Below are 17523 nucleotides of genomic sequence, written 5' to 3'. Positions count from 1 at the left end.
CAAAAGTTTTGTAGAAGACTGAAACTGTTGAGTATAAGCATCTCGTATTCTATTATCATTAGTTAACTGAAGAGTTTGTTAAAGACATACATTTCATAAAAAAAGTTAGTTTGAAGTTATTGACCAGTATGTACCATTCCTAAGTATTAGTAACCAAATTCATGACAATAAAGAGCTATCGAACAAGAAAAATTTAGTGACTACCAGCACCATCAACAAGACTTTGTCTTTACAATTCATTACCACTTACCATGCATTGTGATGTCTAGGATTGACTCTGATAGCATTTTGAAAACAAGCTAACGCTTTGTCCAATTCTTTAGTAAGACAAACTCTCGCCCTAATAAAGTATAGGCATAAGCATAATTTGGATCCACTTGGATAGATCTCTGGAAGAATTTAATTGCAATATCGTGTTCCTGTTGCAGACTGAAACAGTTCCCTGCAGCACACCAGGCCTCTGACGAATTTTTATCCATGTCTGTTAAGTCTTTTGACAGAAATGAAAGAGTGACATCTTTTTGAATATGCCAAAGTGTTGTAGATTTCCATGCCTTCGACTCTATAATTCTCAATCCTTCTAACCTCTGAGAATATTCTTTCAGCTTGCATGTACTCTGAAAGTTCAAAATAGGACCTTCCAATTTGGCACAGTACCCAACCAGTATTGTAGTGGTGAGAACGTAGATGGCTCAAAATATTTATAGCTTCTTTGCAGTGGTATGAACATAAAGCTAAATAACCTTTCCCCCTTTCATGAAGAAGGCTCATCAAGCCTTCTGCTGCTGCTTTTTGTAGATTAAAAGCCTGAATCTGAGGTGTGATTGTGGATATTTCCTCTTCTGAATTGATGGAAGAGTCCAATTTTGTAATTTCCAGGTTGTCATTTATATTAGATTGAGTTATTCCTCCTTTATTAGTTTTACTTTTTGTTTTTCTGTTTGGGATTTTAGGTGGAAACTTCATTTTTAATTTCTTCCTATTCTCCTTGGTTGTGGAACTGTCACTAGTAAAGAGTCATGAACTTCTTCGATGCAGTGCATTTGGGGGAGATGTCATAGTGGGGCTCATTACCTGAGGTGTTGTAGTTATTTATGGACCAGAACTTTCTGTTAGTGAAAGAATTGGAGTTACCTCTCGGCTATTTCCACTCTGCGAGAAGATAGACTTTGCTCCAGTTTGGCCAATTCTGGCAACAGACTTTTTTGAAGGGGCTCCGGTGGATGGCACATCAATTACAGAAGGTGTATTAGTGTAGTTTTGTAAATAAGATCCATCTCCAGGACTTGGGGTTTCTAATGGCAAAATCCCAAAACTTGGGGTAAATGGACTAAGAGCTGTTGGTCTTGTTAATAAACTTCGACCAGTTTTTGGTTTATTTTGAACCTGTTTAGATAATATGGAAGTTCCTGTTCCCAGTGGGACAGTTTCAGGTGAAATTACAGCTGAATCAATAAAAGACACTGGGGAATCTGTATTCAAGGAGTACTTTGAATTGGAAGATTCTAAATTGACTCTGTTTAATTCAGTTGTGTCCTAGGGTGTTTCCATAAGAATGGTCTCAGGCTGTCTGTGACATAAACTGTGATTAGGTACTTGTGTTGTGCAAGAGTTGGGCAGACAGTTGCTAAAGTTCTGTAAAGATGTGAATTTAAATGTTTGGTCAGGATCTGGCTTTTCACCTATTTCACATAATGATTCAATGGGATACCAGAGGAAAGGATTTAAACTAAGTCTTTTTTGGTAACATTCTTATCCTTTAGCAAGCCCATCTGTCTTGCAATATACACGTCCCAACAATGGAAGGGGAAAGCAAACTGAATCACCAAACTCAGTAACAATATCATCATGGCTTTTCTGCTTATTAAACACTCCACCAGATAAGATTTGTTCCCAGTCTGCAAGCTTACTGAGATCAACACAACATTTTGCAAGCAGGTATTTGCATTGTGGTGTAGGACAACTGTGTCTTTGCAAGAGTCTATATGCTTTATAGGCCTTTCCTGGGAGGTAAGAACAGGTCGCCATTAAAAACAAGGCTTCTTCTGAGTGTACTTTTGCATAAAGGCTTTCTGTGAGGAAAACCCCATCTCGGTAAGCATAGTGGTTTAGTGCTTGCCATATAGCAGCCTGGACGGGTTCCTGCAGCACTGTCATCCTCAAGGCAAAGGCCCAATTTCTGCAGTGCCTCAGGAAACCCCCACCCCACCCACCACCCTCCCCCCTGTAGCGGCTCCAGACCGGCCAGCCTCGGCTCATTTAAATTCACCAGTTACCGGGGGATGGGGGTGGCCGAGCCAGAATGACTTCTTTATCCTGCCATCTCTGGAAAGCCCGGCCCCTTGTGATCCATTGTGAAGCGAAAGTCACCTCATGTTTGGGGAACAGATCCACTCCCAAGTTCAGTGGAGGGATGTGGCATTTAGGATGGAGGACTCTCCTCCTTCTGATTTGGTCTGCACAGTGGGGCCTAGGGCTGGAGTCCTCTCTGTGAGGACTGCTGAGTCCCTTTACCGTGGGTTCCATTGGCCCCACCCTGGGACATGTGCCTTGGCAGATTCTGGACCTTCCTGGCCCTTAAGTTGCTGTCAGAAACCCCATCTCGTGTTCGGATGCCCCGAATAACTGTGGCTCGTGCCTCTCTGTAAACATTGGAAATCTCTCCTCTACACATGGTCACCTAAAACCCCAGGAGCTCGGGACACACGTCTGCCATCCACCTCACTGCTTTCAGGAGAGAATGCTGAGAGTCTCTTGCCAACTCTCTCTTGACTTGAGTTCTTCATGGGTGTGTGGTTAAGACGTAGTGAGACCAGATGTATTAACTCAGGCCGGGTGCTGGTGGCTCACGCCTGTAACCCCAACACTTTGGGAGGCGGAGGCTGTAGGATCCCTTGAGGAATAGCCTAACACTGGGGAGGTTGAGGCTGCAGTGTGTGAGCCATAATGGTGTAATTTGGATCCAGCAGTTTTCTAAACAGTCATTTTGTAGAATCTGCAAAGAGATATTTCTGAGACCATTGAGGCCTATGGTGAAAAGGGAAATATTTTCAAATAAAAAGAAAACAGAAGCCTTCTGAGAAACTTCTTTTTGATGTGTGTATTCATCTCACAGTGTTGAAACTTTTTTTATTGAGCAGTTTGGAAACAGTCTTTTTGTAAAATCTGCAAAGGGATATTTCTTAGCCATTTGAGACCTAAGGTGAAAAAGAGATATCTTCACATAAAAACTAGACAGAAGCATTCTGAGAAAGTTCTTTCTGATGTGTGCATTCATCTCACAGAGTTGAACCTTTCTTTTCTTTGAGCAGTTTGGAAACAGTCTCTTCTTAAAATATGCTAATGGATATTTGTGAGCCCTTCACAGCCTATGATGAAACAGGAAATACCTTGACATAAAAACTAGACAGAATCTTTCTGAGAAAATGCTTTGCAATGTGTGCTTTCATGTCACAGAGTTGAACTTTTCTTTTGATTGAGCAGTTTCAAAACAGTCTTTTTGTAGAATCCACAAATGGATATTTGCAGCGCTTTTAGGCCTATGGTGAAAACGGAAATATTTTCACAAAAACACTAAAAAGCAGCTTTCTGAGAATCTTCTTTGTGATGCCTGGATTCATATCACAGAGCAGAACCTTTCTTTTGATTGAGCAGATTGGAAACAGTATTTTTGTACAATCTGCAAATGGATATTTCTGAGCCTTTTGATGCCTGTAGTGAAAAATAATTATCTTCACATAAAAACTAGACAGAATCATTCCGAGAAACTTCTTCCTTATGTGTGCATTCATCTCACAGTGTTGAACCTTTCTTTTCATGGAGTAGTTTGGAAACAGTCTTTTTGTAGTATCTGCAGAGGGATATTTGTGAATTGTTTAAGGACTATGGTGAAAAAGGAAATATCCTCACATAAAAACTAGACAGAAGCATTCTGAGAAACTTCTTTTCTATGTGTGCATTCACCTCACACAGATGAATCTTTCTTTTCATTGAGCAGTATGGAAAGAGTCTTTTGGTTCAATCTGCAAAGGGATATTTCTGAGCAGTTTGAGGCCTATGGTGAAAAAGTAATATCTTCACATAAAAACTAGACAGAAGCATTCTGAGAAACTTCTTTTTATGTGTGCATTCACCTCACAGGGTTGAAACTTTCATTTCATTGAGAAGTTCAGAAACACTCTTTTTGTAGAATCTGAAAGGGATATTTTTGAGTCCATTGAGGCCTGTGGTGAAATAGGAAATATCGTTACATAAAAACTAGACAGAAGCTTTCTGAGAAACTTCTTTGTGATGTGTGCTTTCATCTCACAGAGTTGAACCTTTGTTTTGATAGAGCAGCTTGGAAACAGTCTTTTTGTGGAATCTGCAAATGGATGTTTGGAGTGCTTTGAGGCCTATGGTGAAAAAAGGAAATATCTTCACATTAAAACTAGACAGAAGCATTCTGAGAAACTTCTTTGTGATGCGTGCATTCATCTCACGTTGTTGAGCCTATCTTTTGATTTAGCAGATTGGAAACAGTCCTTTTGTTGTATCTCCAGAGGGATAGTTGTGAACGGTTTGAGGCCTATGGTGAAAAAGGAAATACCTTCACATACAAAGTAGACAGAAGCATTCTGGAAAACTTCCCTGTGATGTGTGCATTCAACTCACAGAGGTGAACCTTTCTTTGGATTGAGCAGTTTGGAAGCAGTTATTTTTTAGAATCTGCAAAGGGATATTTCTGAGCTCATTGGGGCCTAGGATGAAAAAAAAAATCTTCACATAAAACTGAATAGATGCATTCTGAGAAACTTCTTTGTGATGTGTCCATTCATCTCACAGAGTTGAACCTTTCTTTGGGTTGGGCAGTTTGGAAACAGTCTTTTTGAAGTATCTGCAAAAAATATTTGTGAGCTCTTTATGGCCTATGGCGAAATAGGAAATATCTTCAGATAAAAACTAGACAGAAGCTTTCTGAGAAACTACTTTGTGATGTGTGCTTTCATCTCACAGAGTTGAACCTTTCTTTTGAATGAGCAGTTTGGAAACACTCTTTTTGTAGAGTCTGTAAATGGATATTTGGAGCACTTTGAGGCCCATGGTGAAAAAGGAAATATCTTCACATAAAAACCAGACAGGAGCATTCTGAGAAACTTCTTTGTGATGGGTGTATTCATCTCACAGAGTTGAACATTTCTTTGGATGCAGCAGTTTGGAAACAGTCTTTTTATAGTATCTGCAGAGGGATATTCATGAGCAGTTTATGACCTATGGTTAAAAAGGTTATATCTTCACAAAAAAAACTCGACAGATCCGTTGTGAGAAACTTCTTTGAGATGTATGCATTCAACTCACAGAGGTGAACCTTTCTTTGGATTAAGCAGTTTTCTAAACAGTCCTTTTGTAGAATCTGCAAAGGGATATTTCTGAGCCCATTGAGGCCTATGGTGAAAAAGGATATATCTTCACATGAATGCTAAACAGAAGCTTTCTGAGAAACTTCTTTGTGATGTGTGCATTCATCTCACAGTGTTGAAACTTTCTTTTGATTGAGCAGTTTGGGAACAGTCTTTTTGTACAAGCTGCAAATGGATATTTCTGAGCCATTTGAGGCCTATGGTGAAAGAGAAATATCTTCACATAAAAATTAGACAAAAACATTCTGAGAAATTTCTTTGTGATGTGTGCATTCATCACACATATTTGAACCTCTCTTTTGATTGAGCAGTTTGGAAACAGTCTTTTTTTAGAATATGCAAAAGGATATTTGTGAGCCTTTTCAGGCCTATGGTGAAATAGGGAAAATCTTCAAATAAAAACTGGACAGAAGCTTTCTGAGAAACTTATTTGTCATGTGTGCCTTCATCTCACAGAGTTGAACTTTTCTTTTGATTGAACAGGTTGGAAACAGTCTTTTTGTAGAATATGCAAATGGATATTTGCAACGTTTTATGCCTATGGTGAACAGGAAATATTTTCACATAAAAACTAGACAGAAGCATTCTGAGAAACTTCTTTGTGATGTGTGCACTCACGTCACACGGTTGAAACTTTCCTTGGATTAAGCCATTTGGAAAGAGTCCTTTTGTAGAATCTGCAAAGGGATATTTGTGAGCCCATTGAGGCCTATGGTGAAATAGGAAATGTCTTCACAGAAAAACTAGACAAAAGCTTTCTGAAAATCTTCTTTGTACTGTGTGCTTTCATCTCAAAGAGTTGAACCTCTCTTTTGATTGAGCAGTTTGGAAACACTCTTTTTGTAGAATCTGCAAAGGGATATTTGGAGTGCTTTGAGGCCTATGGTGAAAAAAGGAAATATCTGCACATAAAATCTAGACAGAAACTTCTGAGAAACTTCTTTGTGATGCGTGCTTTCATCTCAGATTTGGACCTTCCTTTTCATTGAGCAGTTTGGCAACAAGTCATTTTGTAGAATCTGCAAAGGGATATTTGTGAGCAGTTTGAGGCCTATGGTGAGAAAGTAAATATCTTCACATAATACCTAAACAGAAGTATTTTGAGAAAACTCTTTGTGATGTTTGCATTCATCTCACTGAGTTGAAACTTTCTGTTCATTGAGCAGTGTGGAAACATACTTTTTGTGCATTCTGCAAAGGAATATCTGTTTGCGGTTTGAGACCTATGGTGAAAAAGTAATATCTCCACATAAAAACAAGACAGAAGCATTCTGAGAAACTAATTTTTTATGTGTGCATTTATCTCACAGAATTGAACCTTTCCTTTAATGAAGCAGTTCGGAAAGAGTTTTTTGTAGAATCTGAAAAGGGATAGTTGTGATCCCTTTGAGGTCTAAGGTGAAATAGGAAATATCTTCACATAAAAACTAGACAGAAACTTTCTGAGAAACTTCTTTGTGACGTGGGCTTTCATCTCAAAGATTTGAACCTTTATTTTGATTGAGCATTTGGAAAGACTCTTTTTCTAGTATCTGCAGAGGGCTATTAATGAGCAGACTGAGGCCTATAGTGAAAAAGGAAATGGCTTCTCAAAAAAACTAGACAGAAGCATTATGAGAGACTTCTATGTAATGTGTGCATTCATCTCACCAAGTTAAATCTTTCTTTTGATAGAGCTGTTTGGAAACACTCTTTTTTGTAGCATCTGCAAGGGTACACTTCTGAGCCCTTTGAGGCCTATTTTGAAATATGAAATATCTTCACATATAAACTAGACAGAAGGTTTCTAAGAAACTTCTTTGTGATGTGTGCTTTCACCTCACAGAGCTGAACCTTTCTTTTGATTGAGCAGATTGGAAACACTCTTTTTATAGAATCTGAAGTGGATATTTGGAGTGCTTTGAGGCCCATGGTGAAAAAGGAAATATCTTCACAAAAAACTAAACAGAAGTTTTCTGAGAAATTTCTTTGGGATGTGTGCATTCATTCCACACATTTGAACCGTTCTTTTGATTGCTATGGTGAAAAAGGAAATTTCTTCACATAAAACTATACAAAAGCATTCTGAGAAACTTCTTTGTGATGTGTGCTTTCATCTCACAGAGTTTAACCTTTCTTTTCATTGTGCAGTTTGGAAACAGTCTTTTTGTAGAATCTGCAAAGGGATGTTTGTGAGCAGTTTGAGGCCTATGGTGAAAAAGGAAATACCTTCACATAAAAACCAGACAGAAGCTTTTGGAGAAACTTCTTTGTGATGTTTGTATTCATCTCCCAGAGCTGAATCTTCCTTTTCATGGAGCCGTTTAGAAACAGTCTTTTTGCACAATCTGTAAAGGGATATTTCTGAGTGGTTTGAGGCCTATGGTGAAAAAGAAATATCTTCACATAAAAATCAGACAGAAGCATTCTGGGAAACTTCTCTGTGATGTGTGCATTCATCCCACAGATTTGAAACTTTCATTTCATTCAGTAGTTCGGAAAGGGTCTTTTCATAGAATCTGCAAAGGGATATTTCTGAGCCCTTTGAGACCTATGGTGAAATAGGAAATATCTTCACATAAAAACTAGACAGAAGCTTTCTGAGAAACTTTTTTGTGAGATGTCCATTCATCTCACAGAGTTAAACCTTTCTTTTGATTTAGCAGTTTGGAACATGTATTTTCTTAGAATCTGCAAATGGATATTTGTGAGCCCCTTATGGCCTATGTTGAAATATGAAATATCTTCACATAAAAACTAGATAGAAGCTTTCTGAGAAACTTCTTTGTGATGTGCACTTTCCTCTCACAGAGTTGAACCTTTCTTTTTATGGGGCGGTTTGGAAACAGTCTTTTTGTAGAATCTGCAAATGGATATTTGGAGCGTTTTGAGGCCTATAGTGGAAAAGGAAATATCTTCACATAAAAACTAGACAGTAGCTTTTTGAGAAAACTATTTGTGACATTTCCATTCATCTCTAATAGTTGACCATTTCTTTTCTTTGAGCAGTTTCGAAACAGTCTTTTTGTACAAATTGCAAAGGGATATTTCAGAGTGGTTTGAGGCCAATGGTGAAAAATAAATATCTTCACATGAAAACTAGACAGAAGCATTTTGAGAAACTTCTTTGTGATGTGTGCATTCATCTCACAAATTTGAACGTTTCTTTTGATTTAGCAATTTGGAGAAAGTCTCTTGGAAGTATAAGCCGAGTTATGTTTGTGAGCAGTTTAAGGCCTATTGTGCAAAAGGAAATACCTTCATATAAAAAGTAAACAGAAGCTTTCTGAGAAACTTTTTGTGATGTGTGCTTTTGTCTCAAAAAGTTTCACCTTTCTTTTGATTGAGAAGTTTGGAAACAGTCTTTTTGTAGAATCTGCAAATGGATATTTGGAACAATTTGGGTCCTATGGTGAAAAAGGGAATATGTTCACATAAAAACTAGACAGAAGAATTCTGAGAAACTTCTTTGTGATGCATCCATTCATCTCACAGAGTTGAAACTTTCTTTGATGGATCAGTTTGGAAACAGTCTTTTTGTAGTATCTGCAGAGGGATATTTTTGAGTGGTTTAAAGACTATAGTGAAAAAGGAAATATCTTCACGTAATAACTAGACAGAAGCATTTTGGGAAACTTCTTAGTGATGTGTGCATTCATCTCACAATGTTGAACGTTTCTTTTGATTTAGCAATTTGGAGAAAGTCTCTTGGAAGTATAAGCAGAGTTATATTTGTGAGCAGTTTAAGGCCTATGGTGCCAAAGGAAATACCTTCATATAAAAAGTAGACAGAAGCTTTCTGAGAAACTTCTTTGTCATGTGTGATTTCATCTCACAGAGTTGCGCTTATCTTTTGATTGAGCAGTTTGGGAACATTCTTTTTGTAGGATCTGCAAATGGATATTTGGAGCAATTTGAGTCCTACGGTGAAAAAGGAAATATGTTCACATAAAAACTAGACAGAAGAATTATGAGAAACTTCTTTGTGATGAGTCCATTCATCTCACAGAGTTGAAACTTTCTTTGATGGACCAGTTTGGAAATAGTCTTTTTGTAGTATCTGCAGAGGGATATTTTTGAGTGGTTTAAAGACTATGGTGAAAAAGGAAATATCTTCACATAATAATTAGACAGAAGTATTCTGAGAAACTTCTTTGTGATGTGTCCATTCATCTCACAGAGTTGAACCTTTCTTTTGATTGAGCACTTTGGAAACAGTCTTTTTGTAGAAACTTCAAAGGAATATTTGTGAGCCCTTTATGGCCTCAGGTGAAATGGAAATATCTTCACATACAAACTAGAGAAAAGCTGTCTGAGTAACTTCTTTGTTATTGTGCTTTCATCTCAGAGAGTTAAAAATTTGTTTTGATTGATCAGTTTGGAAACAGTCTTTTTGTAGAATCTGCAAATGGATATTTGGATCACTTTGAGGCCAATGTTGAGAAAGGAAATATCTTCACATAAAAACAAGACACAAGATTTCTGAGAAACTTCTTTGTTATATGTGCATTCATCTCACAGGGTTGAACCTTTCTTTTGATTGAGCAGTTTGGAAACAGTCTTTTTGTAGAATCTACAAAGGGATACTTCTGAACGGATTTATGCCTATGGTGAAAAAGAAATATCTTCACATAAAAACTAGACAGAAGCATTATGAGAAATTAATTTATTATTTGTGCATTCGTCTCACAGAGTTGAAATTTTCTTTTCATGGAGCAGTTCAAAAACTGTCTTTTTGCAGGGTCTGCAAAGGGATATTTGTTAGCCCTTTGAGGCTTATATTGAAATAGAAAATATCTTCACAAAACAAGTAGACAGAAGCATTATGGGAAACTTCTTTGTGATGTGTGCTTTCATCTCTCAGATTTGAATCTTTCTTTTCATTGAACAGTTTGGAAACTCTCTTTTTGTAGATTCTGCAAAAGGATATTTGGAGGGCTTTGAGGCCTATGGTGAAAAAGGAAATATTTTCACTTAAAAACTAAACAGAAGCTTTCTGAAAAACTTCTTTGTGATGTGCATATTCATGTCACAGAGTTGAAACTTTCTTTTCATTGAGCAGTTTGGAAACCATCTTTTCGTACAATCTGCAAAGGGATATTTCTGAGTGGTTTGAGGTCTGTGGTGAAAAAGAAATATCTTAGCATAAAAACTACACAGAGGCATTCTGAGAAACTTCTTTTTCATGTGTGCATTCATCTCCCAGAGTGGAACATTTCATTGAGAAGTTCAGAAACAGTCTTTCTGTAGAATCTGCGAAAGGATATATGTGAGCCCATTGAGGACCATGGTGAAATAGGAAATATCTTCACAGAAAAACTAGACAGAAGCATTCTGAGAAACTTCTTTGTGATGTTTGCATTCATCTCACAGAGTTGAAACTTTCTTTTGATTGATCCGTTTGGAAACAGTCTTTTTGAAGAATCTGCAAATTGATATTTGGAGCGCTTTGTGGCTTGTGGTGAAAATCTAAATATTTTCACATAAAATTTAGTGAGAAACATTCTGAAGATCGTCTTTGTGATGTGTGCTTTTATCCCACAGAGTTGAACTTTCTTTTCATTGAGCAGTTTGGAAGCAGTCTTTTTGTATAATATGCAGAGGGATATTTGGGAGCAGTTTAAGGCCTATGGTGAAAAAGTAAATATCTTCACATAAAAACTAGATAGAAGCATTCTGAGAAAGTTCTTTGTGATGTGTACTTTCATCACACAGAGTTAAAAATTTCTTTTGATTGAGAAGTTTGGAAACAGTCTTTATGTCCAATCTGCAAAGGGATATTTCTTAGACGTTTGAGGCCTATGGTGAAAAAGAAATATCTTCACATAAAAACTAGACAGAAGCTTTCTGAGAAACTGCTTTGTGATGCATCCATTAATCTCATACAGTTGAAATTTTCTTTTGGTGGAGCAGTTTGGAAAGTGTCTTTTTGTAGATTCTGTAAAGGGATATTTGTTATCCCTTTATGGCCTAAGGTGAAATAGGAAATATCTTCCCATGAAAACTAGACAGAAGCTTTCTGAGAAACTTATTTGTGATGTGTGATTTCGCCTCACAGAGTTGAAACTTTCCTTTGTTAGAGCAGTTTGGAAAGAGTCCTTTTGTAGGATCTGCAAAGAGATATTTTTGAGCCCACTGAAGCTTATGGTGAAAAAGGAAATATCTTCACATTAAAACTAGAAAGAAACCATCTGAGAAACTTGTTTGTGATGTGCACTTTCATTTCACATGTTGAACGTTTCCTTTGATTGAGCAGTTTGGAAAGAGTCTCTTTGGACAATCTGCAAAGGCATATTTCTAAGCCCATTGAGGCCTATGTTGAAATATGAAATATCTTCACATAAAAACTAGACAGAAGCTTTCTGAGAAACTTCTTTTTGATGAGTGCTTTCATCTTGCAGAGTTGAAACCTTCTTTTGATTGAGCAGTTTGGAAACAGTCTTTTTGTAGAATCTGCAGAGGGATATTTGTGAGCAGTTTAAGGCCTATGATGAAAAAGGAAATATCTTCACATAAAAATTAGACAGAAGCATTCTGAGAAACTGCTTTGTGATGTTTGCATTCATCTCACAGAGTTTAATCTTTCTTTTGATTGAGCAGTTTGGAAACACTCTTTTTGCAGAATCTGCAAATGGATATTTGGAGTGCTTTGAGGTCTATGGTGAAAAAGGAAATATCTTCACAGAAAAACTAAACAGAAGTGTTCTGAGAAACGTCTTTGTGATGTGTGCATTCATCTCAGTGTTGAACCTTTGTTTTGACTGAGCAGTTTGGAAACTGTCTTTTTGTACAATCTGCAATGGGATATTTCTGAGTGGTTTGAGGCCTACAGTGAAAAAGAAATGTCTTCACATAATAACTAAACAGATGAACTTTGAGGAACTTCTTTGTGATGTGTCCATTCCTTGCACAGAGTTGAACCTTTCTTTTCATTGATCAGTTCAGAAACCGTCTTACTGTAGAATCTGCAAAGGGATATTTGTCAGCCCTTTGAGGCCTAAGGTGAAATAGGAAATATCTTCACATAAAAACTAGACAGAACATTCTGAGAAACTTCCTTATGATGTGTGCTTTCTTCTCACAGAGTAGAAGCTTTCTTTTTATTGAGCAGATTGGAAACAGTCTTTTTGTAGTATCTGCAGTGGGATATATCTGAGCGTTTTGAGGCCTATGGAGATAAAGAAATATCTTCACATAAAAAATAGACAGAAGCAGTCTGAGAAACTTATTTCTGACTTGTGTATTAATCTCACAGAGTAGAACCTTATGAATGCACCATTCAGAAACAGTCTTTTTGTACTATCTGCAGAGGGATATTTGTGTGCAGTTTGCATCCTATGGTGAAAAAGTAAATATCTTCACAGAAAACTAGACAGAAGCATTCTGAGAAACTTCCTTATGACGTGTGCTTTCTTCTCACAGAGTAGAAGCTTTCTTTTGATTGATCAGTTTGGAAGCAGTCTTTTGGTAGAATGTGCAAAGGGATATTTTTGAGCCCTTTGAGGCCTATGGTGAAATAGGAAGTATCCTCATATGAAAACTAGACAGAAATTTTTTGAGAAACTTCTTTGTGATTTTTTCCATTCATTTGATGGAGTTGAACCTTACTATTCATAGAGCGGTTTGGAAACGGTATTTTTGTGGAATCTGCAAAGGGATAGTTTTGAGCCCTTTGAGGACTATGGAGAAATAGGGAATATCTTCACATAAAAACTATACAGAAGCATTCCGAGAAAGTTTTTTGTGATGTGTGCATTTATCCCAAAGAGCTTAACCTTTCTTTTGATTGAGCAATTGGAAACAGTATTTTTTTGGAATCTGCAAAGGGATATTTGTGAGCCCTTTGAGGCCTACGGTGGAATAGGAAATATCTTCACATAAAAAGTAGACAGAAGTTTTATGCGAAACAACTTTGTGATGTGTGCATTCATCTCACAGAGTTGAACTTTTCTTTTGATTGAGCAGTTGGGAAACAGTCTGTTTGTAGAATCTGCAAAGGGATATTTTTTTTCTTATTTTTTATTTATTTTTATATTTATTTTTATTTTGTTATTATTATAATTTAAGTTTTAGGGTACATGAGCACAATGTGCAGGTTAGCTACATATGTATACATGTGCCATGCTGAGGTGTTGCACCCATTAACTTGTCATTTAGCATTAGGTATATCTTCTAATGCTATCCCTCATCCCTCCCCACATCCCACAACAGTCCCCAGAGTGTGATGTTCCCCTTCCTGTGTCCACGTGTTCTCATTGTTCAATTCCCACCTATGAGTGAGAATATGCAGTGTTTGGTTTTTTGTTCTTGCGATAGTTTACTGAGAAAGACGATTTCCAATTTCATCCATGTCCATACAAAGACATGAACTCATCATTTTTTATGGCTGCATAGCTTCAAGGAGAATAAAATACCTAGGAATCCAACTTACAAGGGACATGAAGGACCTCTTCAAGGAGAAATACAAACCACTGCTCAATGAAATAAAAAAGGATATAAAGAAATGTAAGAACATTCCTTGCTTATGGGTAGGAAGAATCAATATCATGAAAATGGCCATGCTGTCCAAGGTAATTTACAGATTCAACGCCATCCCCATCAAGCTACCAATGACTTTCTTCACAGAATTGTAAAGGGATATTTGAGAGCGCTTTGAGGCCTATGGTGAAACAGGAAATATCTTCATATAAAAACTAGACAGAGGCTTTCTGAGAAACTCCTTTGTGGTGTGTTCTTTCATTTCAGAGAGTTGAACCATTCTTTGGATTAAGCAGTTTGGAAACAGTCTTTTCGTATAATCTTCAAATGGATATTTCGTGGGCTTTGAGGCCTATGGTGAAAAAGGAAATATCTTCACATGAAAACTAGACAGACGCTTTCTGAGAAACTTTTTTGTGATGTTTGCATTCACCTCACAGAGTTGAAACTTTCTTTTCATTGAGTAGTTAGGAAATAGTGTTTTTGTTCAATATGCAAAGGGATATTTCTGAGCGGTTTGAGCCCTATAGTGAAAAAGAAATATCTTCACATGAAACCTAGATAGAAGCATTCTGAGAAACGTATTTGTGATGTGTTCATTTATCTCACAGTGTTGAAACTTTCTTTAGACAGAGGAGCTTGGGAAAAGTCTTTTTATAAAATCTGCAAAGGGATATTTGCGAGCACTTTGAGGCCTACGGTGAAATAGGAAATATCTTCACATAAAAACTAGACAGAAGAATTCTCATAAACTTCTTTGTGATGTGTGCTCATCTCATGGAGTTAAAACTTTCTTTTCACTGAGCAGTTTGGAAACAGTCTTTTTTTAGAATATGCATAGGGATATTTCTGAACCCATTGAGGCTTATGTTGAAATAGGAAATATCTTCACAGAAAAACTAGATAGAAGTTTTCTGAGAAACTTCTTTGGGATGTGTGCTTTCCTCTCACAGAGTTGAAACTTTCTTTTGATTGAGCAGTTGGGAAACTGTTTTTTGTAGAATCCAGAAAGGGATATTTGTGAGCCCTTTGAGGTTTATGGTGAAACAGGAAATATCTTCACATAAAAACTAGACAGAAGCTTTCTGAGAAACTTCTTTGTGATGTGTGCATTCATCTCACACAGTTGAACTTTCCTTTGATTTAGCAGTTTAGAAGCAGTATTTTTGTAGAATCTGCAAGTGGATATTTGCAGCACTTTGAGGCCTATGGTGAAAAACAAATATCTTCCCATAAAAATTAGACAAAAGATTTCTAAGAAAATTCTTTGTGATGTGTGCATTCATATCACGAAGTTGAACATTTGTTTTGATTTTGAGCAGTTTGGAAACAGTCTATTCATAGAATATGCAAATGGATGTTTGTAGTACTTTGAGGCAAGTGGTGAAAAAATTCCTCTCACAGAGTTTAACCTTTCTTTTGATTGAGCAGTTTTGAAACAGTCTTTTTGTAGAATCTGCAAGGGGCAATTCTGAGCACTTTGAGGCCTATTCTGAAAAAGGAAATATCTACACATAAAATTAGACAGAAGCTTTCTAAGAAATTTTTGTGATGTGTGCTTTCATATCACAGAGTTGAGCCTTTCTTTTGATTGAGCAGTTTGGAAACAATCTTTTTGTGGAATCTGCAAATGGATATTTGGAAGGATTTGAGGCCCATGGAGAAAAAGGAAATATCGTCACATAAAAACAAGACAGAAACATTCTGAGAAACTTCGAGGGATGTGTGCTTTCGTCTCACACAGTTGAAGGTTTCTTTTCATTGAGCAGTTTGCAAACAGTGTTTTTGTAGAATCTACAAAGGGATATTTGTGAGCAGTTTGAGGCCTATGGTGAAAAAGGTAATATCTTCACATAAAAACTAGACCAAGGCATTCTGAGAAACTTCTTTGTAATGTTTTCATTCACGTCACAGAATTGAAGTTTCTTTTCATTAAGCAGTTTGGAAACAGTCTCTTTGTGTGATCTGCAAAGGGATATTTCTGAGTGGTTTGAAGCCTATGCTGAAAAAGAAATATCTTCACATAAAAACGAGACAGAAGCATTCTGAGAGTCTCCTTTGTGATGTGTGCATTCATCTTACAGATTTAAACATTTCTTTTGATTGAGGAGTTTGGAAAAAGTCTTTTTGTATAATCTGCAAAGGGATGTTTGTGAGCCCTTTGAGGCCTATGGTGAAAAAGGAACTATCTTCACATAAAAACTAGACACATATTTCTGAGAAACTTCTTTGTGATGTGCACTTTCATCTCACAGAGTTGAAACTTTCTTTTGATTGAGCAGTTTGGAAAAAGTCTTTTAGTAGAATGTGCAATTGGATATTTGGAGCACTTTGAGGCCTATGGTGAACAAGAAAATATCTTCACATAAAAACTAGACAGAATCTTTCTGAGAACCTTGTTTGTGATGAGTGCATTCATCACACAGAGCTGAATGTTTCTTTTGATTGAGCAGTTTGTAAACAGTCTTTTTAAAGATTCTGCCAAAGGATATTTGAGAGCCCTTTCAGGCTTATGGTGAAAAAGGAAATATCCACTAATAAAATCTGGACAGAATCTTTCTGTGACACTACTTTGTGATGTGTGCATTCAACTCAAAGAGTTGAACCATTATTTTCATTGAGCAGTTTGGAAACAGTCTTTTTGTAGAATCTTCAAAGGGATATTTTTAAGTGATTTATGGCGTAAAGTGAAAAAGGGAATATCAACAAATAAAATCTAGACAGAAGCTTACTGAGACACTTTTTTGTGATGTGAGCATTCATCTCACAGAGTTGAAACTTTCTTTTGATTGAGCAGTTTGTAAATTGTCTTTCTGTAGAATCTGCAAGGGGATATTTTTAAGCAGTTTATGGCTTATGGTGAAAAAGGAAATATCCACAAATAAAATCTAGACAGAAGATTTCTGAGACACTTTTTTTCTTTGATGTGAGCATTCATATCACAGTGATGAAAGTTTCTTTTGATTGAGCAGTTTGTAAAGTGTTTTTTTGGAAAATCGGCAAAGGGATATTTGTGAGCGGTTTGAGGCCTAAGGTGAGAAAGTAAATATATTCAGGTAAAAACTAGACAGAATCTTTCTGAGAAACTTCTTTGTGATATCAGCATGCATCTCACAGTTTGGAACTGATCTTTAGATTGAGCAGTTAGGAAACAGTCTTTTTGTAAAATCTGCAAAGGGACATTTGTGAAAGCTTTGAGGCTAATGGTGAAAAAGGAAATACATTCACATAAAAACTAGACAGAAGCTTTCTGAGAAACCTCTATTTGATGTGTGCATTCATCTCAAGAGTTGAACCTTTCTTTTAATTGAGCTGTTTGGAAAGAGTCTTTTGTAGATCAATAAATGGATATTTGTGAGCGGTTTGAGCCCTATGGTGAGAAGGGAAATGTCTACAAATACATACTAGAAAGAATCTTCCTGAGAAACTTCTTTGTGATGTCTGCATTCATCTCACAGAGTTGAACCTTTCTTTTGATTGAGCAGTTTGGAAACAGTCTTTTTGTAAAATCTTCAAAATGATATTTGTTAACGATTTGAGGCTTATGTTGAAAAAGGAAATATCTTCACATAAAAAATAGACAGAAACTTTCTGAGAAGCTTTTTTGTGATGTGTGCATTCATCTCACAGATTTCAACGTTGCTGTTGATTGAGCAGTTTGGAAACG

The 17523-nt window shown here is 36.7% G+C and overlaps 1 pseudogene; it reads right to left on the bottom strand.

Moving 5' to 3' along the window:
* Positions 1–258: 258 nt before the first annotated feature.
* Positions 259–2157, bottom strand: LOC129012158 (cell division cycle protein 27 homolog; annotated as a pseudogene).
* Between the last annotated feature and the right edge of the window lie 15366 nt (positions 2158–17523).

Source organism: Pongo pygmaeus, chromosome 23 (assembly GCF_028885625.2).
Source record: "Pongo pygmaeus isolate AG05252 chromosome 23, NHGRI_mPonPyg2-v2.0_pri, whole genome shotgun sequence".
Classification (NCBI taxonomy): domain Eukaryota; kingdom Metazoa; phylum Chordata; class Mammalia; order Primates; family Hominidae; genus Pongo; species Pongo pygmaeus.
The sequence above is the reverse complement of the archived record's forward strand: the minus strand, read 5'-3'. Positions and strand labels throughout refer to the sequence as shown.